This window comes from Meriones unguiculatus, chromosome 15, assembly GCF_030254825.1.
Source record: "Meriones unguiculatus strain TT.TT164.6M chromosome 15, Bangor_MerUng_6.1, whole genome shotgun sequence".
In the NCBI taxonomy this organism is placed as follows: domain Eukaryota; kingdom Metazoa; phylum Chordata; class Mammalia; order Rodentia; family Muridae; genus Meriones; species Meriones unguiculatus.
Genome location: NC_083362.1, coordinates 3,600,515 through 3,623,445, shown reverse-complemented (window position 1 = coordinate 3,623,445; position 22,931 = coordinate 3,600,515). Strand labels below are relative to the sequence as shown.

Sequence of the window (22,931 nt, the reverse complement as noted above, 5' to 3'; positions counted from 1 at the left end):
ACCTGAGACTTTTTTTAAGAGCAGAGATGTCACAAAGGCATAGGTAGAAGCGGGGAAACTGAGGCTCAGAATCAAGAACTGACTTGTCTGAGGTCAAGAGAAAGGAGCGTCTGACCTAGGTCAGTCAGGTCACACACAACACTCCAGAAATTCACCCCACCCCATTCCGAATCACACGACAACCCTGCCAGGGGCCTGGCAGACAGACACCACTGGTGGAGAATGCAGAATCGGCCTTTAAATACCTCAGCGATTTCATGCCCTGCCGTCTCCCATTCCCGAGCTGCCCGAGGCGCCGGGCCGAGAGGCTGGGACCTAATGAGCTGTGAAGGTCTATTTTTCAAAGTTAAACATCTCCCAGGCTCCCTGGCCCAGCCTTTAGACACAGCCTAGCAACACCCCTCTGTGGAGCCAAGGCAGACTCTTCAGAAGGCCATGCTCTCTGAGATTCCCACCAGGCCGGCATCCATCACCACCCACAGATGCTGCCGGAAGCGCTACGCCAGGAGTTGACTTGGGGGATGGAGGCAGGTTGGACAAGGCTGGAGCTGCAGAGCCGAGCTCTGAGAGTACTGACTCCCAGCCCAACACAGCCTTTGGAGGCCTCGAGTCTAACCTTGTGATCTATAAAACGTGGGTGGGGTGTCCCCTAAAGTGAGGGACCACAAGACTCCAAGACTCCGACCTCTCATGGTCTATCCCATGTCAGGTACACAGTAGGTTCTCAGTAAATGTCTGGGGCCAGGAGAAAGACAGCAAAGACTTCAGAGCAGTTAGGAGTCAACACGTGGAGCTGCCAGAGCTGGCCCATGAGGGCACACACGGGCTCTTGCCTTCTGGAATCACTGGAGTCCTGGTCATCTCAGGAGGATAAAGCTGGAAGGAAGCTGGTTCAGGTCTCACCACAGTAACTGCCAGACCTTACAAGTTTGGTCAAGCAAACTGTCTGGACCTCGAGGTCTCCATTCGATGTTTGGCTACATAAATTACTGTCTCCATTTGAAGGGATCTACACTTTCAAACGTCTAACCTCAGCGACACTTTTTTCAGGCCCTGCAGAGAGATAAACATTTGCCATCCGATGAGCCATCACCATCCTATAGTGCTCCATCATCCATCATCCAGCCACCCAGGAGCATGGGTGGACACACCTGTGGTCTGTGCTTGCTATCCATCCATCCTATCATCCATCCACCCACCCATCCACCCATTCACCCATCCACCCAACTGTTCATCCAACTATCTACCCATAGATAGTTGGATGAACTATCCACCCATCCACCCATCCATTCATTCAACTATCTCTCTGCCTCATCCATCCAAACCATCCATCCACCCATCCAACCACCCATCCACTGTTCATCCAACTATCTATCCACCCATCCACCCATCCACTCATTCAACTGTCCACCCATCCATCACCCCATCTGTTCATCCAACTATCTATCCACCCATCCACCCATCCACCCATCCACTGTTCATCCAACTATCTATCCACCCATCCACCCATCCACTCATTCAACTGTCCACCCATCCATCACCCCATCTGTTCATCCAACTATCTATCCACCCATCCACCCATCCACTCATTCAACTGTCCACCCATCCATCACCCCATCTGTTCATCCAACTATCTATCCACCCATCCACCCATCCACTCATTCAACTGTCCACCCATCCATCACCCCATCTGTTCATCCAACTGTCTATCCACTCATCCACCCATCCATCTACCCACTCATCTATCCATCCACCCATCAACCCATGCAAACATCCATTCTCTCACTCAACCATCCACTCACTCACCTGCCTACTCATCCAGCCTTCCACCCACCCGTCCATCACCCTCTATCCACCCTCCCACCCACACAGCCATTCATATATACATGAATATATACCCACCATGTACCTCTCCATCCATGCATCTCCCCATCCATCTACTCACCATCAATCCATCCATCCACCCACCGATGCACCCGTCCACCCACTCATCCATCCATTCACCCATGCATCCAACCACTGACTCATCCACCCTTCACCCAACCATAAATCTATCCACCATTCATCCAACCATAAATCTATCAATGAATGCATGTGCCCACAGGTAAACGGAAAACCGTACGGTACCGTCATGAACAACCAGCATTTGGGGACCTCACATGCGCTCTGCGCAGAAGAACAAGGACCACATGGTTCCCTTCAGGTCATGTACAAAAGCTGTAAACCTAACATGTGGGTCGAAATCAGAGTGCTTACCCCTAAGAAGGAGGGAAGGGGAGGGGAAGAGGTGGCTCATGTCTAAGGGGTGTCCACTCTGGTATTTCATGGAACTGTGTGCATACGTGTGTGTGCATGTGTGCATACACATGCCCTGGTACATGTATGGAAGTCAGAGGGCAAGAGACAATTCCCTCCTTCCAGCAGGGGGATCCAGGTTATCAGCTTTGCTGAAAGCACCTTCACTCGCTGAGCCATCCAGCTCGTCCGCCATCACTTTATGGTTGTATTTTGTTTCCTGGCGGGGCACGGGGCCCATGTGTGCCACGGGGGTGTGTGGGTGTTGGAAGGCGACCCGCAGCATTGGTTCTCGCCTTCTGCCATGCGGCTCTGCCTTGAGGACCAGCCTCGGTTGTCAGGCTTGGCAGCAAGTACCCTTACCCGTCAGCCCAAAAGTTCGGCACTTAGAACACCAAGGAGGTGGGGGCACTGCCACAGGGAGCACGGCTGCAAGATCCTGACCCACTCTGACTGGGCGCTGTGGACATCTGTACTCTCAGCACTCAGGAGGCGGAGGCAGGAGGGTCACAAGTGAGGCAGAGGGTGCGGTGGATGAAGCACGGAGCAGCTGTGCAAGCACAAGGCCTCAAAAGGGGAGGACACACGGGACCCTGGAGCTCCCTGGCCATCTAGTCCAGCTGGATCGCTGAGCTCCTGGCTCAATGGGAGACCTTGACTCGAAAAATAAGGTGGGAGTGATTGAGGGAATGACTGAGGAAGACAGCCAACATGGACTTCAGGTTTCCACACTCCGTGGGTGTGAACACACACACACACACACACACCAGCCATAACACTGGTCAAAACTCTCAACAGGGATCATTCCAGCATCCTAGAAACAAACCAAAGAGCTGTGTTTGGGAAAAGCACTGGCTGTAGATAACTCAGAGGTCTGTGCTGCTCTTCCCCAGAGCTGCCTTTGTCTCCCCACTTGGCTGGTACAGCGATTAAACAGGGCTGTGCTGAGCCATGGGACTCCAAGCTTCTCTGCCAGGGGCTGATTTAATTCAGAATAAAAGGCATGAAACCCTAGTGGACAGAAAGTGCGGGAGCCTCGGGGCTGGTGGAGGGAAAGCCAGTATGGCTTCTAAGCTGGAACTGAGATCCTGACAGGGACAGGGACAAGCCAGAGACTATACACGAGCTGTGACAGTCACACAAAGAGCCTATCTCTCCCCACACGGCCAGCTGATGTGGGAGGCAGGGGCCCAGATAGATTAGGCCCTTGGCCCAGGAGAGTGTGCAGGTGCCACAAAGGGGTCTGACAGGAAGCAAGGACCAAGGGAGACACAGACGCTAGCTTCTGATCTTCCATGTGTTTCCAGACTCACAGACAGGTCTGCCATCATGGCACAGGGACTGACAGGACCCAAGCAGGCCACATAACCTCCAACTGGTCCCCCAGTGACCACAAAGCTGGGCAGACAGAGGGTGGCCCTTAGAAAGTGGTAGGGTGGAAGAAAGGAAGGAGGGGGAAGGAAAAGAGGAGTAGAAAGAGGGAGGACAGGAAAGAAGGCAGGGTAAGGAGAGGAGAGTGAGGAAGAAAAGGAATGGGGAGGGGGTGGAGGTAATGAGGAGGAGAGGATGGAGAGGGTGAGTAGGAAAAGGAAGGGAACATTAGAGGAACAGGAGAAGAGGAAGGAAGAGGAAGGGAGGAGAGAGGGAGGACAAGGAGGGGAGGAGAAAATAGAAGGAAGAGAAGAGAAAAAGAACAAACAGGGAGGAAGAATTAGAATTGAGGAAGTAAGAGGGTAGAAACAATAGAGAAATTGGTGGCCACACATCAGAGGAAGTCTATTCCACAGCTTTAGTCCAATTAAGTTACTAAACAAACAATAAAACAGAAGCATAAAATGCCAACACTAACAACTCTCCAAGGGAAAAAAAACTCAGAATCTAGATCCACTCTGGGACAATTGTCCATTTTCAATTCAACATTATACAACAGACAAAATCAGGAACAATAACTGCTACTGAGTGGGGAAAAAAAATCAGTAAATAAGAAGCCATCATGGAAAGTCCTCAGATGTCAGGTATAAAAGAAAAATACTCCAAGAGTGTTAATATATTAATAATTGGTCCAAAGAAACAAAAGTGTGTTTAAAGGGTTTTTTTTTAAGTATAATAATAATAATAATACGTAAAAGTGTGGAATCTCTGTGTCAATCGTGGTAGTATATATCTTTAACCCCAGCACTCCAGAGGCAGAGGCAGGGAGATTTCTATGAGTTCAAGGCCAGCCTGCTCTACACAGCAAGTTCCAGGACAGCCAGGGCCAGAGAGAGAGAGAGAGAGAGAGAGAGAGAGAGAGACCCTGTCTCAAAAATAACAACAAAAAGGTATGCAACCTCTACAAATACACAATTATTTTCATATTTTATTTTGTTTTAATTGTGTGCGTGTGCGTGTGTGCGTGTGTGTGAAGTGTAGGCCTGTGCACATGTATGCAGTGCCCGAAGAGGCCAGAAGGGGGTGTTATATTCCCCAGAGTTGGAGTTACAGAGTTCTGGGGACTGGGCTCTGGTCTTCTGGAGGAGCAGCAAGAGCTCTTAACCATTGAGTCATCTCTTCAGCCTCACAGAAATTATTTCAAAAGTGAAAATTTTGAAGCTGAGCATTATGGTATACCTTTCATTCCAGCCTTTGGGAGACAGAGACAAGTGGATCTCTGTGAGTTTGAGGCCAGCTGGGTCTACTTAGAGAGCAATCCTGTCACAAAAGGAGGAGAAGGAGGAGAAGGAGGAGGAGGAGGAGGAGGAGGAGGAGGAGGAGGAGGAGGAGGAGGAGGAAAATGAGTAGGTGGTGATAAATATAGAGTTGAAAAGTACAGTAGCTGAAAAGAAAACTCCATTGACCAAGAATCAATAGAAGTAAAATATTGCCTAAAGGCATGCCTAAAGGCAAAAGGAGGCAGTAAATAAAGCAAAAAGAGAGAAAGATATGAGACATAGAAAACAACTGTGTAAATAGAAACTTCGTGAAATAAAAATAGCTATAAATGGGCCAAACAGTCCAGATAAAAGGCAGAGACTATCGAGGTGGATTTAAAAGAATAAGAACCAAACATAACGCATACCGTGTAAACGACATTCATTTTGTGTTAATATATAAAAGTGTCGCTCATCAGATGAGCAATGCCCCAATCCACTGTATCACAAAAACAAAACAAACAAATGAGTTTGGGGGAGAGAAAAATGCAGATTGGACATCAGCACTAACCCGGCTGAGGGATTTTTTTCCAGAGCGCTCTACCCGGGGGCCAGTGCATTCTTTCCAAATGCACATGGGACTATGAAGAGACATTACAAACAGCCTATGATGAAAACATTAACAATTCAAATCTCAATAAAGTGGACAGATGCCCAGACATGCACAAGTCATGAGATCAGATTTGACGAGCAACGGAAAATCTGAATACATTCAAATCAGGACCCAAAGAGACAACTAGCTTGAAGTCTTCCCATGAAGAGACGCTCAGGCCCAGGTGGCTTTAGTAATAAATTATGTCTAATAGCTACAGAGACAAAATCAAATCTTCCAGAGAAGAAGATGAGCCGGGTGCAGCTGTGTGCACTCTGGTGATCTCAGCACTCAAAAGGCTGAAGTGGGAAGGTTATGAGTTCAAGGTTAGGCTGGACTACACCAAGATTCTGTTCCAACAGAACAAAAGCTGAGACTATACGTAGTAGCAGAATCTTTGCCCAAGGCACGAGAAAGGGAGACGGAGAGAAACAGAGAGACAGAGAAGTGCAAAGAGACACAATCAGAGACAGTGAGGCACACAGAGACATATTCACGAGACCAACTTTTTCCCTGGCACTAAAAGTAGAAACATCCCAGTAGAACATAGATAAGCCTCTTTGTCTCGTGAACACTGATACTAAGGCCCCAGCAGATTATTAGCAAGTCAAGCCAGCAACATAAAATAATAGATAAATGAAGAAACCACAGGGTCACCTTGGCAAATTTGGAAAAAGCAGTCAACAATACTGTTATGGAAAAACTCCCAATCAGGTCAATGTTAGGAAACGTTTAAACCCTAAAAAATTAAAATCCTGCATCTGAGTTCATCCTGAACAGTAAAGGCAAAACACCTTTCTCCATGATCATGAAGCCTCTGTGCTGTTCAACATGACTCTAGAGATGCAAGCCAAAGCAATAAGGCAAGAAAAAGAAACATGGGAAATGCAGCTTAAAAAAGGGAGACGTTAATCCCTCCTTGTTTTCAGACAGCATGATCCTGTGTGTGTTCACTAGCGTCTGCTGGGCCTGACTGATCAACAGTCACAGTTGACAAGGCTATGGAACAACCGATTAATACGCAGAATGGGCGCTTCGGGGGATGGCTCAGTCAGCAAAGTGCATGAAATTCCCACATTTTAAAAGCCACATTTTAAAAATGTGGATGTCGGGCTGAAGAACGGCTCGGGGGCTAAGAGTGCCTGCTCTTGCAGAGGGACTGGTTGAGCTCCCAGCACCCACACTGTGGCTCTCAACCATGTACCTCCAGTTGCAGGGGATCGGACCCCCTCTTCTGGACTCCATGGGCACAGTATACACAAGGTGCGTATGTACACACATAGGCAAAATACACACCAAATTGAAAACATAAATCTTTGGAAATAAACAAATGAATCTGGACGGGGCAGTACTTGCTTGTAATTGCATCACTGAGGAGGCAGGAACAGGTGACTCCTGGTGCTCGACGGCCATTCTAGCCTGCTCGGGTCGACACGACAGAGCCCTACCTCTTAAAACAAGGTAGCTAGGCCTCACGGGTGTGCTCCGCACTCCCCATACATGCATACACACACTGGCAGTGGCAAACACAAATATACACACACATTTTGTGTGCGTCTCACCGGAATTTCTCTGTACTAGCAGCAGACACTGCAAAAGCGAAATTAAGAAATAATTTCATTTGCAATAACTTATGCTAGAAAACGAAACATCCAGAATGGATTTCCCCAAAGACATTCAGTTAGGCTGGGGGTGGGGCACCCGTGTGTCATCTCACAGCACTGGAAACAGAAGCAAAAGGATCCTGAGCTTAAGGCCAGCCTTGTCGACATTGTGAGTCAGTGTCTGGAAAATGTTCGGCTCACAGTCGTTACACACAGAAAATGACAAGGAGCTCAGAGACATTAAAGACCCAAATAAAGAGAAACGACATCCTGAGGTGTGGACACGAAGGCAGAGATCCTAAGTTAAACTATTGATGAAGCACAAGCCCCTCACACTCACGCCAGGCACCTTCAGAGACGCTGACAGCCTGGTCCTAACATTGGCATGGAATGTCAAGGGATTAGGAAGAGGCAGAAAGGAGTTTGGGAAGAAAAACAAGTTGAGGGGCTTATGATTCTTCGTTTCCAACCTGACTGCAGAGCCACAGTAGTGCAGAGCCTACGGTCAGGACAGACCGGAGGTGGACCTCAGGGCGAGCGAGACGGCTCAGTAGGTGAAGGGGCTTGAAGACCTGACATCCATAGAGGAAGGGGAGAACCAACTTTATGGGGTCGTCCTCTGACCCCACATCCATGCATGCACAGTAATAAATAAATATAACATATAAATATAACATGTTTTTAAATAGATGTTAGTAGAGCAGAAACAAGAATCCAAAAATAAGCTCCTGCATTTATGGTCTCAAGAAAATATAAAGCAGAGGAGAGTCTTTAAAACACGCACACACCAAGAAAAAAAAAAAAAGAGCTTCGCTCCTCCTACATCATAAACAGACATTAACTTCAGATGGCTGATAAATCTAAGTAGCAGAAGCCAAACTCCACAACTCTGGGAGGAAAATGAAGGAAAGTCTTTGTGACCTTGGACTAGGCAAAGAAAGAAAGAAAAAGGTTCGTGAAAGAAAAGAAAATGGACATTGTGATAGGAAAAAGAACTTGTGCTAGAAAGACAATAAGAAGAAAATGGGGCTGGGGCTGGGGCTGAGGCTCCATGGGAAGAGCGCCCACCCAGCAGGCATGAAGCAAGCCCTGACTTCCTACCCCAGAATAAATCCCCGTGAGGTGGTGCGCACCTGACACCCCAGCATGCAGGAGTGGGGGTGGGAGATCAAAAGATCAAGGTCATCCTCAGCTATGTGGGGAGTTTGAGGACAATCTGGGCTACATGAGACCCTTTCTCAAGGAGAGAGCGGATATCAAGACACTTACAAATCTGTTTCTTACAAGACACTCATGTTGGAATCCATACAGAACTCTCACAGTAAATTTGAATAATTTTGAAAGGCAATAATGAGGCAAACCCATTAAAAATGAGCAAAGATTTGAATAGACATCTTATCACAGAAGAAATGTGGGTGCCTGAGAGCATAGAGAAAGGCATTCAACATCACTGGTCATCCTGGAAACTGCAAATTGGCCCCGGCACCAGATAGCACCGCACTCCGGCTCAGATATCGATAAGGAAAAGACTAGCAGTGCTGTGCCATTCTAGGGGTATCGAGCAGGGCACACCGAGGAGCCCAGACCCTCAAAGATTGCTGATGGGGCCGTAAACTGGCCCAGCCAATTTGGAAGTCTGGCGACTTGGCAGTTTGTTAAGAATTTAAATATAAACTTACCAAATGACTCAGCAATCCATTCCGTGGGATCTACCCGGGAGGAATGAAGGCCGGCCCGTACATAAAGGCTGGTACACAAATGTCACAGTGTGATTCATTACGACTCCAAACCAGAAATGATTCAAGTGCCTGCCCCTTGGGATGCAGACGAAGGGAACGTAGCCTACTGAGAGAGGGGAATACTACTGAGCAATTAAAAATAAACACCGGGATGACTCACGCAGCAATGAGCATGAACTTCAAAACCGTTACACAGGGCAGGGAGGAGGCTCAGAGGGCGAGGTTCTCGCCCAGAAGCTGGAAGGCCCGAGTTGGATTCCTAGAAGCCATGGGAAGACAAAGAGTGTGGTGGCACCTCCTGGTTCAGGGGAGCGACAGTCTGGGGTGCCCTTTACCCCCACTCCCGTCTCAACCCCAGGTTGTATGAATCAGGTGGGTAGACACCAGAGTTCTCGTCTGCGTGTCAGTGAGAGAGAGAGAGAGCATTCTGAGGAATGACGTTCCAGGCTGATCTCTGGATTGCGCGCGCGCACACACACACACACACACACACACACACACACACACACACACTCACACACACTTCACCAAGAAAGAAGCTAAGCTGAATGTGGCATCATATGTCTGTCATCCCAGCAGTGGTGAATCTGAGGCAGGAGGATGGCTGGGGGCTTGCGGGAAGACTGGGCTACATTTCAGTGAACTGAATGAAGGCTGCCCTGGAATAAAGCTGGCTCCGGTTGTGTGGACTGTCACCATCTAAGCCTGCGGAGCTCTGTGCCCCAGTGGCGCTGGTGACACGCGGGTTTGCACAGACAGGACTCAGTGGTACCCATGGTGTATAAAATCCGCTGCTCAGGAGGACAGCTAAGGTGCACCCCGAGACTGGAGCGGGCCCCGAGTTTGCCAGCCCTGCCTCTCGAATCCCCAGGGTTGGGGTCTGGCCTCCCTCGGGCCAGCACCCCCTTCGTGGCCATCAGCTCTCCGGGTGTCACTCACAGCGAAAGGTTGCCTTTGACCTCGGGGACCTTGCCCCAAATCCTACTCCCACTCCCACCCAGCCCTTCCACGACCTGCCTCGGACACACCTCCAACTCAGGAGGGTCCTGACTGCAACCACAGACCCCGGGAGCAGGGCTTATGGCAGGGTGCCTTGAAGGCTATCCATGCAGCTCACAGAACACCGAGTACACGCTCAGAGAGAGGCGCCCAGGCAGGACGAGGGAGACATGGCCTCTGTGCTCTTTGTCCTAGCTGCGTGTGCGCTGTGAGCCAAGTACACACAATGTGCAAAGCTTCCTACAGATTCGCTGCTGCTCCTTGGCCTGTGCCCTGTCCCTTTCCCTTCCACAGAGAATGCCAGAAACCCACCTCAAAAAGAGGCACGTCAGGGCAAACCTGGGGCCCCAGCCAGTGTGGGCGCAGCAGAGAACAGAGTGGGAAATCCAGCGGCTTCCTCTATGCCTCACCCCTCATCCCCAAATTTACTGTCACTGCCATTTGTTTAGCATGACATTGGCCAACTCCCTGAGCCACTCAGCTTGGGAGGTGACAGAGCCAAGAGGAGTGCATCAGAGACAAGGGGCACAGGAGGAAAGCCGGTGATCAGAAGCGCTGTGCTGCCTTCAGCCTCTCTGGAGTCTGTGGGGTGTGGGTGGGGACAGTCTGTGAGTGAGCACACTGAGCGTGCTGATGGAGGGACCTGGCACTCTCTGCGACCCTGGTAGGGCTGGCTGTAGCAGGGTGGGCGCAGAAGATTCCGCCTGGCCACAGGGCTGTACTCTGGCCTTCTGGGACATGGGGTCAATTCGCCCTTGTGTGCACCTAGCTGGTCTTGCCTGAACATGGGCATGAGTGTGCATGTGTGCATGTGTGTGCCTGTGTGTGCGCATGTGTGTGGAGGCCAGAGATGGATTTTCAGTATCAGTCCTCCAGGGCAATCCGTCATGCCTGCTGAGGCAGGGTCTCCCTGAACCAGAGCCCACCACACAGGATAGGCTAGCTGACAGGCCAGCGCCCCAGGGGCCTCCTGCCTCTGTTTCCCCAACTCTGGGCTGCAAGGCAGGCCCATCACACCTACCTTCTTCAAGGGTTCTGGGCATGGAGCTCAGGTCCTCATGCACACACAGCAGCTTCTTTAGAGACCAGTGGTTGTCCCCCTGGGGGTCATGACCCCTGTGAGTCAAACAACCCTTTCACAGGGGTCACCTACGATCCCTGGAGAACACAGGCATTCACATTAAGGTTTATAACAGTGGCGAAATTGCAGCTAGGAAGCGGCAACAGAAATAATTTTATAGTTGGGGGTGGTCAGCCCAACATGAGCTGTACTAGTGTACTAAAGGGTCAGTGTGTTAGGAAGGTTGAGAACTGCTCTTAGAGGCTGAGCCACCTTTCCAGTCCCGGCACCCTGGATTTCCGACAGGCTGATTTTCTAAAGAACCCCATCCCTGGTGAGGCTCGTCCCTCAGAGCCAACGTGTCCTTGCTCTGTGGGCACACCAGACAGGGAACCAAAATAAGCCCAGATGTCGGTCTGGTGGTGGGTACCTCAGAGGCCCGGCTGTCTTCACTGTGCCCACAGGACGGCGGCACGCAGGCCCCACAGGTGAGAGGCTGCCCGAGCCCCGGAGACACTCGCAGCCTCACCCCGAAGTTCCCACCCGCTCTGCCGGGCCCAGATCACGTTCCTGACACAAGGCCTGGGCTGTGTGTTCCCGCAGGCACACACGTGTGCGTGTCCTCTGAGCCTATCTACAAGACAGACACCAGTTCCCAAGAATGCACACCGTGCGCCCCTGTCACTAGCGCCCACGGGAATCCCAGGGGGCGCTGGGAGCCTATTTTAGCCTCTGCAGCATCGGTGAACATCAGAAGGAAGCAAGGCTCACTTTCCACGTTCTTTGTGGGTGTGTCCCCCATTTCCTAACACACACAGATAAGAGCGGTTTCACTTGATAGAGCGTTTTTCTCCATAGAACGGGGCTTCGATTTAAGAAAATGACCTCTCATTTATCCAGCCGGCTGGGCGTGCGCACCCCGCCACCGCAGCACTCACAGGGAGGTCAGAGGACAACCTGCAGGTGCCAGCTTTCTCCTTCTGCTGTGGGGGCCGCCCTGACTGAAATCAGTACTCAACGGCCTCTACCCACTGAGCCATCTTGCTGGCCCGGCTCCAACTATTCAAGCAATGTCAAGAGAGAAGCCAGTGTTCTCCATCACCTGCGTCGCCAGCCCAGATCACGAGACTGTCAACAGTTCCATCTCTGCTGTGCCTCCAACTGACTTCTCCAGCACCGGCCACGGGGAGGGAGCTACTATTTATTTATTTATCCATTTCCTTATTTTAGAAACAAGGTCCCTCTTTGCATCCCAGTCTACCCTTGGATGTACAATCCTTCTGCCTCGGCCTCCATGGCATCACCCTGACTGGCTCGTCAGAGGCCTTTAAACACACAAGTCAGCCTGGTCTCCGGGATGCTACAAATGTCAGCAACTTTCCCTGAGCTGTGAGAAAGAACCAGCTCTTCCCGGGGACTTCAGCCTGGGGGCAGCCAGAGCCCTGCGGCCTCCTCTTGGCTTCTCAGCCGGGGTGCTCGCCCATGCTGGCTTTGTTCATCTTCTGACATGCCAGCTGTGGCCATACAGGACCCCGGTCCTCCTTCCTCGGGACCCTCTCTCTTTCCATTCTTACCCCACAGGGCACAGAAGGGCCACCACCCAGGATGTCGGGGCCCCACAGGACAGAGTACCAGATGCAGGGGGGCTAGTTAGGAGGTGCAGTACCCTTGCCCTTCTCCATAGACTGTGATAACCCATCCAAACCAGCCCTCACCTTACACGGGACAAGTCCCGGCTCAAAGACAGGAAAGGGACCCCAGCAGGCCACACCCCTCATCGGGCTCCGCACACGCTCACTCCTCCCCAGGACAGCCTGCTTACCTGCTCCTAGGACCTGAGGCCTCAGACCCAGCTGATAGACTAAAGCCTGGGGCACAGGAGCAAGGGTTAGTCTCAGGCCACACGGCTGGCAGGGGGTAGTCTTTGAGGGGCAGCCCATCCCTCCCAGAGGCCCCTGGGAACAGCAGTGGCTCTGACATAAACGTCCCAAGAGAGAAACGCTGAATGGGTGAGGTGCGCCCCTCTCCTGGGGTGCCAATAAGCCAGGGGCTAAGGAGTTTGGGGGACTGAATGCCCACCTCACATGAGATGGTCGGGAACCAGGGCTTTACCGGGAGGGCCAAATGCGCCTCAGTTGGCGCCTCGGAGCTCAAGGCTTTGACCCCCTGAGGAACACGCCCAGTAAGCCTCAGGGCCTCTGACATCTGTGCTGTGGGCGCAGGGAGGGCTCTAGCCCAAGGTCCCCAGAAGTGCCGGCCGCTGTCCAGCAGGGCATGGCTGCCATCCCTCACCTCGCACCACAAAGCCCACTCTAGTTTTCCTTCTCCTTTCCTTTTATTTTATTTATTTTGGTTTAGAGACAGGGCTTCCCTGTGTAGCCCTGGCTGTCCTGGACTCTCTTGGTAGAGCAGGCCGGCCTCAAACTCACAGAGATTCCCCTGCCTCTGCCTCCCCGGGTGCTGGGATTAAAGGCATGTACCACCATGTCTAACCTCAAAGCCCAATCTTTAGCACTCCTTGTGCTCCCTGGAAGGGCCTACTGCCCCTTCCTGGACAGGGTCCTCACCCCACCACCTGGCCAGCCAGGATGTGTGTGTGTGTGTGGTGTGTGTGTGTGTGTGTTGGGACTATGTGGCAGCCCATTCGAGCTTCCGTGTTTACTAAACGACAGGAAGTTAATGACTAAGAGTTGCCGGAGTTTGAGCCTACTGAAAATAAAGCTGGGATCTGTCAGTAAACACAGGCGAGGCTCAGCCTGTCAATCATTTCCCTGGGGTTCCCAGGATAGGCAGGATTCCTCTGAACCCAGCCGCTTCCAAAGCAGGGTGCTGTTGGGGAGTGGAACTGTTGGGGGGGGCAGGCTCACTGGGCTTCTGTTGTCCTTCCAGTATTGCCTCCATGGGTGAAACGATCCCACAGAGGTATGATAGGGAGTGGCACAGTCGCATGCTTCTGAGGCCTGAGGGCTCTGGGGGACCTCACAGGCAGTGATCCCCCAATGCCGTGATGGGGACCTGCAGGCAGGGGCAGAGTTCCCGTCTATCTGCAAGGCTGGGGACCTGGCTGTGCTCACGCTGAGGGCAGGAGTCCGGTGTGGGGCAAGCATGGTCTGTTGGCTCTGCTGGTTCTGACTTGGCATGCCATGGCAACAATCCTGTCTGGGCCTCAGTTTACCCATCTGTAAGATGGAAAGATTGTTTTGCAAGTGGATCTGAACTGCCAGGCTGGGTTGATGGACGTTTCCAGGCCAGCTCGTGCCTTCCCACGCCCTTTTTTTTTTTCTGAATCTCAGCTTCTTTTTGGGGTGCCACAGCCTCACAGATGGCCCTGGCCCTGCCTGTGCCCCAGAATTCCCTCTAATCATCTCCCCTGTGACTGGAGTCCCTCCCTGGGGCTGGTACGGGGAGACTTGTGACAGAAACTGCAGGGTACAGCAGATATTTGAAGACCACACCAAAGGATGAGCTAAGACCCCCAGTGAAAGCCATGCCCTCCTACTCTGTAAGGACCAGGAGACCCTTTTCTGCAAGCCACACCCCTCCACACTGGAGCAGAGAAGCATGGGACTGTCTCACAAGACCGGGCACCCTACGAGACAGGTCACAGTGATGGGGACCAGAGGGAGGTCATATCATCAAGACACAGGTCATTTCTGAAGACCAGCCTCTGAGCCTTGGCCAAGTGGGTGGGGGAGAGGGCTACAGGGCCATAGTCTCAGTGATTTCAGTGACTCAGTTTCCCTCCTCTTCAGAGTGCAGAGGGAGCAGGAAGCTAAGGCTCTCCCATTCTGTATTTTGTCTAAGGAGGGCTAGCCTGGCCTAGGCCTTCTATGTTTTCCCAATTCTGAGGTCCTGGCCCACTGAGACAGCCCTCCAGGAAGGAAGCTGTTCTCAGACTCTAGAAATTTAAGTCTCACAGCTCATGGCTCCTGGTCTTAGATGGTCCTAGACCCTTCTGGAAAATGGGGCCAGATCCGGTGCTCTCCACCAGAAGAATCTACACCGGCCGCGTCTGTCTCCCACTCTCCAGACCACAATCTCATTCCCAGCTTGAAGGCCAGCACACAGTGGGGTTGAGGTGGCTGGGTCCCATGCTGGCCCTCGACTCCTGCCTCGCTCTGCCCTCAGGAAGCCGGCTACAGTCTCTGAGACCAGAGTGGGAGCCTAGTGTCAGCTGTCCGGATAGGCCGCAGAAAGAAGGGTACCACGAGGCCACACGTAGCACCCAGCGTCTGGCTCATCTCCAGCACAGATGCAAAAGAAAAACAGGTGTCCCCAGCAGCCTGAGCGAACCCGGCCTGCTGTGCAGCCCCGGACCCCATCCTATGGCTTTCTGGGCCTCCTCTCCTCACATGAACCTGAGGAATGGCTCAGGGCCAAGTTTCCTGTGGTGGTGGGGGTGGTGGGGGTGCATCTGTCATCAGCTACTCCAACAAGGACTCACTCAAGGCCAGGTGACACTCTATGCCTTGTTGGGAGAAATTAAACCCGGGGCAGAAGACAAAAGAAGGAGAACAATGGGAGTGGGAGGGGTAGCAAACCTATCCAGCCTGTTGTAACACATTAGGGCCTCCCAAGTTTACACCCCGAAATTCATAGCCGTTGCCTGCTCTGGAGATCCCTCCTGCCTGTCACTGCCTGTGACTTTTTTTCATCTTGCTCCTGCTGTCCCTATCTGCGTGCCACCCACCCCGATGGTGACAAGATGTAGCCTCTTTCAGCCGAGAAATATGAATCGTTGGGGCCAGGCCTCTCTGCTCATAAATATCCCGGAAGCTGCAGTCTCCGAGGAGACTTGCCACTTAGAATATGGTCTCCTGGGGACGGGAACTGGGCTCCTCAGGGGGTAGGACGGGGAAGTGGCAGGACCCGAGAGGGACGTCGCCAGTGTTGAGGAATCGCCCTAGAATCTAGAGGTTTCACCTAGACACTGGAGGCAGGCGAGGGACACAGGAAGAGAGACGCCCGACTGTCCTCTCCAGTCCAACGTGGTCAGAATTTCGGTACTACCTACCAGAGGGTCATCTAAAGAGTCCGAGTCCAAGGGCTTAGGTTCGGTGATTCAAATGCCAGGGTTGAACTCTGGGCTGCTCCAGACCTTGGCTTGGGACTCTCCAGGGGGCTGCAACCACCTGTTTTTAGAGGGGTCAGGGAGACATAGCCAGCAGACTCCTCTGCCCAGGAGTCTTTGCAGGGAACCCAAAGCCAAGACACTTTGGGGAAGTCAGTGTTATTCGGAGAAGGAAGGGTCCCATAGAATTTGCCTGCTCACCCTCCCTGCTCTGGTCAGAGCCCTGCTCTCTCTCTCTCTCTCTTCCTCTCTCTCTTTCCCCTCTCTCTCCCCCTCTGTCTCTCTCTCTTCCTCTCTGTCTCCCTCTGTCTCTTCCCCCCTCCCCCTATCTCTCTCTTCTTCTTTCTCTCCCTCTCTCTTTTCCTCTCTCTTCCCCCTCTCTCTCCCCTCGTCTGTCTCTTCCTCTCTTCCTCTCTCTCCCCCCCTGTCTCTCTCTTCCCCCCCCCCCTCTCTCTCTCTCTCTTCCTCTCACACTCCTTTCTCTCCGGCCTCAGAGTGGGGGTCCATTTCAGACGCCCATGCCAGCTTTCCTCAGAGTCACAAACAGCCTGCTGTATCATGCTGGGTGGTGTGCACCCAGAAGGCTAGGCACCACAGCCTGGGGGTGGGGGGGAGCACCAGGCCTTAGGGGAACAAGGAAAGAACATAGCTACAGCCCTTTCTCACCTGGAGACCTTCAGGGCTTTCTACTGGGCAGCTGGGGGGCGGGGGTGTCCGAGTTTCTTCAGCCTGCCTGGACCTCTGAGGGGCCAAGAAAGCAAAAAATAAAGCTAGAGCCCCAGCCCCTCAAATCCAGAGGGAGAAGAAGGTATTCCCACACTGTCCTTAGCCGGCTGGACGCTAACCCTCCACCTTTGGTGACCTGGGACACAAGGAGAGAGTGGGACTTAGGAATCTGCCCCTTTGACAGTTCCAAGGCCACAGCTGAGGCTGAGGAGCGGAGGTTATTTGTGGCTTTTTAGTGACATAACCCCAATTCGAACACAGCCTCTTCGGGCTGGGTGGGGGCCCTTTAGAATGTCTTTAGGAGAGATGGAGGAAAGGACCTGCCTGTTATACACGCCCCCAGCTCCGACACCTTGCACAACTCCTGTCCCCAGAGATTCCAGGGTCTCTCAGGACGGTTCTCTCACAACCTCAGCGGTTAGGGTCGGGTTTGGGACGGTCTAAGAGCTGCACCCTTGGTTTCCTCTGCCCCAAGTTGGGGAAAACAACTCCTCCAGATCCATCTTGGTTAACCCTTCACTTCTCTAAAGGACCATCCTATCCCCATCTTACAGATAGGAAAACTGAGTCTCAGAGACGTCACAAGCCTCGGGGTCGCACGGCGAAGAGCTAATATTGATCTCAGTTGTCGGGTTCCGGGCGCAGGGGGTATGAGCGCGGCTGAGGCACTCGCTGGCACTAGCTTAAGGAGGAAACAGGCTAGGAACGGTCAGGTCCACAGACTCCTCGCCGCAGCCCCTAGATGGACGGTCATGAGAACAGTTCCAAGTTCATGCGGAGGGTCCACCAAGTTCCCGACAAAGTCCTCAACTTCCCTTGGCTTCGGACGCAGACCCTGGTCCCTGGGACGCGCGGACTGGGGCTGAACAGTGCCAGGTGCCTTGCCCGCAGGCTCTCCGACCGTGGGAAGGAAGGATGGCAGCCGGGGTAGGGATGGTGACACCGGGGGATGGGGTCGGGTGAGGAGGTGCGTGGACAGCACGGAGGTTTCCTCACGGGAGGGTGGCTGGCCCCAGGGAGCAGCGCTGGGTGCGGGCAGCGAAGCTAAGGGCCGGGCAGGGGCCGAAGGCTGCGGCGGCGACTCTGAGGTGACACCCGGGCCCGGCCGCCGGCCCTGGGCGACCGAACCCGGCTGGCCCTCCTCCGCCGCCAAGTTGCTACAACTTTCCGGGCGGCAGCGCTCCCCGGCGGGGCGCGGGGCCTGGGGCGCAGCGGGGGAGGGGGACAGGGGCGCAGGGCGGCCGCCGGGGTGGGAGAGGCGCCGCGTCGCCCGCGGGGGTCCCGCGCGCCCGGCTCGGCTGCGGGCCACGCTGCGACGCGGCAGCCCGGAGCTTACCTGCCCGGCCGGCCCGGCCGCCGGCGCTCCGGGGCTGCACCCGCCGCCGCCGCCGCCGCCGTCCTTCAAGCTCTAAGTTCGCTGTCGGATTGAAATTCCTCCCCAGCTTCGCCCATCGATCCGCGCGCGCGCCCCGCCCCTCGCCGCGCGGCCCGGGGGGGCGGGGGGGCCGGTTCCCGCCGCCCGTCCTCCCCTCCCCTCCCCCGCCGCCCGCCCTCGCTACCAGCCGGCTCCCTCTGCCCGCTCCCCGCTCAGTCCGGCTGCGAGCCGCGCGCCCTCCTCCTCCTCCCTCTTTCTCCTCCTCCTCCTCCTCCTCGCCTCCCGGTCCCCCCTGCGCTCCGGGCCTGATCTCCTCGGGATCCGGCTGGCGGGGACCCAGGGGCACCCTGACGGTCCGTCCTGCACGTCTAAGTGGGAGGGGGCAGCTGCTCCCTCTGCAGGGGCTCGCGCAACCCCATCACCAACACACCCCGACCCCCTCAGGACCCGGCTCTTCCCACCAGGCAGCCGGGCCCCGGGGGCGCAGAGCGGCACCCCGGCTCTGACCCACAGCCTTCACTCACTCTCCCCGGCCTCTCGGGGGACTCAAAGGAAGGGCTGGCTCTCCAGCACCCTCCAGCTCAGCCTACCGGTCCACGCGCGCCTGCCCGCGAGGAAGCCCCCGGAGAGAAACCGAGTCAGGAGACGCTTGGCCCAGGCCCCCAGGCCCCGGCACAGCCGCGGCTCCGGGCCCTGGGGACTCCTCGCTCCGGACGGGGCGTCCTCGGCAGATCCTGCTCGCAGCCCCGCCGTGCTCTGGCAGATCGAGTCTCCACTCACGGCCCATCGCGTCCTCACGCCGCGCCCCCTCCCCATTTCCTGTCCCCCGCCCGCTCCTGATTCCCGGCCTCAGTACCCCCGGCACGCTCGCTCCCCGCTCGCTCCTCCGCGCCTCGCCAGCAGCTGGGCAATTCACCGAGCATACAAAAGAGTTGACTCAATTCAGCGGCAGAGCAAATCAAGATAGATCCTATAGTGTGTGGGGAAGAGGGAAAGTGACTGAACGCCCATGGCACCAGGCCGCCCTGAGTATGGCCTGGCCCTGCTCTGGGGTGGCAGGGCTGGGCTCCCTCCTGGCCTGGGCACCCACAGGAACGGGGAGCGGGGAGTGGGCTCTTAGCTACCTGCCCCTGCCAGGCCTTCTAGCACTGGCTGAACTTGGAAACTGAGGGCTGTGTACCCTCGCAGTGCTGGCTGGCTGCTGCTCCCAGGAAGGGACAGCCAATATGGGCAAAGACTGTGTCCCGGAAATAAGCGACCTGGTCAGTTCAGACCCAAGAGGGGAGTGGGCCCTCGAGGCATCTGAGATGTATGTAGTTTTCCCCAGCCTGGCCTCCTGTCAGGGCCGGGGCCCAGGACAAGGACATGGAGTGGATAAATACTGCTGGCCTGACCGTTCCAGGCCGTGGCCCACGGACTCAGGGTGGGAAGTGTGGAGTACCCTTCCCTCTCAGCCATCTCTAAAAGGGGGGCCCAGCGGCTGATTGCCAGCAACAAGATTGTGCCTGGGGCTCCGGGTCACTCTTGCATAGAATTCTGGGGCTGGCCAGTTCTGGGCAGGGGAATAGCAGGGGCCTGACGCCCCTGCCGAGTGTCTCCCAAGACAGGAAGGCGGTCTGGGAATGCTGCGAGGGGAGTGTGGCCTGTGTACCAAGCGCTGTGGTAGAGCATGGTGCGGGGTCCACTCGCCTGGACTTCGCTCCTCTGACCCTTTCCACGAAGAGCAAGCCGAGGTCCCTCCCTCCCCCCGGCCCTGGACCACTTCAAACCACCCTCGCGGCAAGTTCGTGGTTCCCGGGGTCAGCCGTCTGCTGGGGGGGTTGGAAGGCCCCAGGGGGTCAGCTGATGGGAGGGGAAACGCTGTCCTTCGGTAGAAAGGTCCCCAGGACACCCGCGATGGGAGCGCCCAGCCGGGGACCGGCGAGACTGGAGATGGGGCTGAGCAGCGGAAGGGTCAGACCCTGCAGGTCGCACCCCGCAACCTCCAGAGTGCTTGGCCGGCCGGAACCGGGATCCCGGAGTCCCTCGGGCCTCCCCTCCCCCGGGACAGGGCGGATCGGCCGCTTGCTTGTAAGCCATTAATTCTATCACAGAGACGCCGGCGCCGCCACGCGAGGACATCTGTCAGGGCCGCGTTGCTGGGCTCCACGCCCCCTGCCGCTCCCCAGACCCAGAGCAGCGGGAAAGATGCGCCACCTCGGCTCTCCAGGCTCTGAGGATGCCGAAGCGGGCTCGGAAGCGGTGAAGCCAAAGGGGGCGGGGCCGAGGCAGCCCGGAGACAGGATTCCCGGGCGGTTTGGGGTGGGCGCTCCGCAACGCCCCATCCCGGACAGGAAGCCCGCCCCACTCCCCGGCCCCCCAACACTAGAGCGCACTCGGGCTCTGGCCTGAGCTTGGGGGTGAGGCCAAGGGAGAGGATCCTTCCGACACCTCAGGGTGTGCGCGGGGACGGCAGGCTGGGGAGAGGGCTGGGAGACGCCCCTCCCCGCCTCGCCCGGACCGGAGCCCTTCACCCCCAAACCCTTCCAGGAGCTTCGCAGGCCGTTCGGCTCCCCACACCCCCTCCGCAGCTGCCGGCGAATGTGTCACGCGTGGGCGATGGGTCGCAAGGACTGGAAGCCGGTTGGGGGCGATCCCCGCTCAGACCTGGCAGGGGGGCCCCGGGGACCTCACCATCGCCTTGAGGGATTCGGAAAGCGCTTGGGTGGCGAGAGATAGGCCTGGGCTCCCGCCCCCGGGTGGTCACGGTCCAGCCCCGGCCGAGTGAGAAGAGAGAAAGTTCGGGGAGGGGCGTCCTGGAGGGTTGAGGGGAGAGCATGGAAGGAGAGGAGCGAGCCAGCGGCTCCTGGGGTCCGTGAGGACAGAGGGGGCAGAGGTCTGTCCACCGCGTAGCCAAAGCCAGCCCGGGCTGCCCCGGCCCCGCAGGCTCCTGCCACAGGCACCCGTGAGTGACCAGGGGCAGGACTGAAGCCCCGGACCCCCGCACACCGAGGGCGGGGGGCGTGGGCCTCGCCCTCCCCTTCCCAGGGCTGCGGACGCCCTCGACCTGGGGGGGGGGGCGGCAGGAGGGCGAGACCCCACCGCCCACTTTTCCTTCCTCCTTGGACTAGGAGGAGGTGCTGGGACTCGGGGGGGGGCGCCCGGCGGGGCAGCCTCTGGGCTAACTTGGGCCACCGCGGCCATCACGTGCACCCCACAGCCAAGCGAGCCCCCCACCGCCTCGGCGGCATCTTCAGCAAAGTTTCGGGGTTCCCCGGGGGTGCTCCCCAACCACAAGGTGGGGTCCCAAGCCCAGGCTCTCCGCTGAGCCGCGCAGTCAGGGAGGGAAGTTTGTCCGGCCGGAGCTCGGCGAGCGAGCGAGAACTTCGGGTGCAGCCGCCTGGCGAACGCCGGGGAGCGGGGGGCGCCCTGGAGCCTCAGACCCAAAGCGCCGCCGCGTCCGGAGCCCCGCGGGCGGGGAGGGGACCCGGCCCGGGTGAGGACGCCCGGGGGTGAGGCGAGTGGGCTCCCCGGACCGCGGGGGCCGCGGGGGCACCGGCGAGAGCGCGCGCTCCCCACCCCTCCCACCCCTCCCCCAGGGGCGGGGATCCGAGGACCCCGCGGCTGCGGCACGGCGGTCCCTTCCCCGCCCGCCGCGCGCCCCCGCCTACCTGGACCGGGCCGCGGCCCCCGGGGCCGGAGGCTGGGTGGCCGGCGAGCCGAGCGCGCGCGCCCCGGTCGCTCCCCGGAGCGCGGCGGCGGCGGCGGCCGCGGCTTCCTCCTCCTCCTCTTCCTCCTCGCCGCTCCCGCCGGCTCCAGACAGCCCTCCTCCCCCGCCCGCCTCGCCCGCCCCTCCCGGAGCCCGCCGGGCGCGGGGCCCGGCCTCTCGCCGCTCCCGGAGAGGAGCCCGCGGGAGCCGGGCTGCGGCGCTCACTGCGTCAAGAGCGGCCACCGCGCGCCCGGAGCCTCCCGGGCCGGCCGGGCAGGCGGGGCGGCCGCGGCGCCGGCGACGCCGGAGGGGCCGGGCGGCGGGCGCTCCCGGGCGCGGGCGCGGCGGCGCGAGGCGGCGGCTCATGCTGCGGGCGCGAGGCAGGTCGGCCCGGGGGCGGCCCGGGGCGGGGGCGAGGGCCCCGAGGGCGAGCGGGCCGGGGGCGCGGGGACGGCCGCGCCGCCGCCCTGGCCCCTCTCCGGGCCCCGCCCGCCTCCCCGGCCCGCGCCCCGGGCCACCGAGGGTCACGGGTCGGGCCCCTCGGCGGCGGTGGGAGGTGGGCGCGGGAGGCGCGGTGTGCACGCGCGCAGGTCGCTGCCGTGCGCACACACACGCGCGCACACGTACGAAGCGGTGTAGAAGTTGACCCCGAAGTCAGACCCCGTGGGAGCGCGTGTGTCACGGCACCGCCCGCAGGGACGGGCGGCGGGGAGGGGGAGGGGGACAAGGTTGTCAGGCCCTTGGAGACGCGACGCTCCCTCTCCCCACCAGGGACCTGCCCCCCCCCAAGGTCGCCGACCCCCTTCACGTCCCTCCCTCCTCGTCGCCTGTCGCCACCCCTTTGGGCCGGGAGGCGTGAGACGAGCCTGGCACCTTCCCATTCCCGGAAGGTTCCCGGTGGCGGAGTCCCCTCCCACCGGCCTCCCTCTCCCGCGAGTCCCCCGGGATCCATGTGGCCCCTCTGGGGCTCCGAGCCCGAGGCGGCGCGCCCCACCCCCTCGTCGTTCCCGGAACCCTGGCCGCGCCGGCGCCTGGGCTTCCCTACCGCGCCCCCTCCCCTCGGGAGCTTTGGCGTTGGGTTGAAATTCAAAA

At 57.1% G+C, this 22,931-nt stretch overlaps 1 protein-coding gene across 6 annotated transcripts in view; it reads right to left on the bottom strand.

The window, feature by feature from the left end:
- Elfn1 (extracellular leucine rich repeat and fibronectin type III domain containing 1) overlaps positions 1-21,953 on the bottom strand; it is a 59,606-nt gene extending 37,653 nt beyond the window's left edge. Inside the window, exon 1 of one of the 6 annotated variants that reach the window (XM_060367993.1) lies at positions 21,802-21,953. The gene's annotated coding sequence lies outside the window, so the exon portion shown is untranslated. Of the gene's footprint in view, positions 1-18,112; positions 18,267-18,741; positions 18,928-19,007; positions 19,062-21,801 lie in introns of those variants that run through there. The other 5 variants (XM_060367997.1, XM_060367996.1, XM_060367994.1 and 2 more) reach the window with 5 other exon arrangements.
- Between the last annotated feature and the right edge of the window lie 978 nt (positions 21,954-22,931).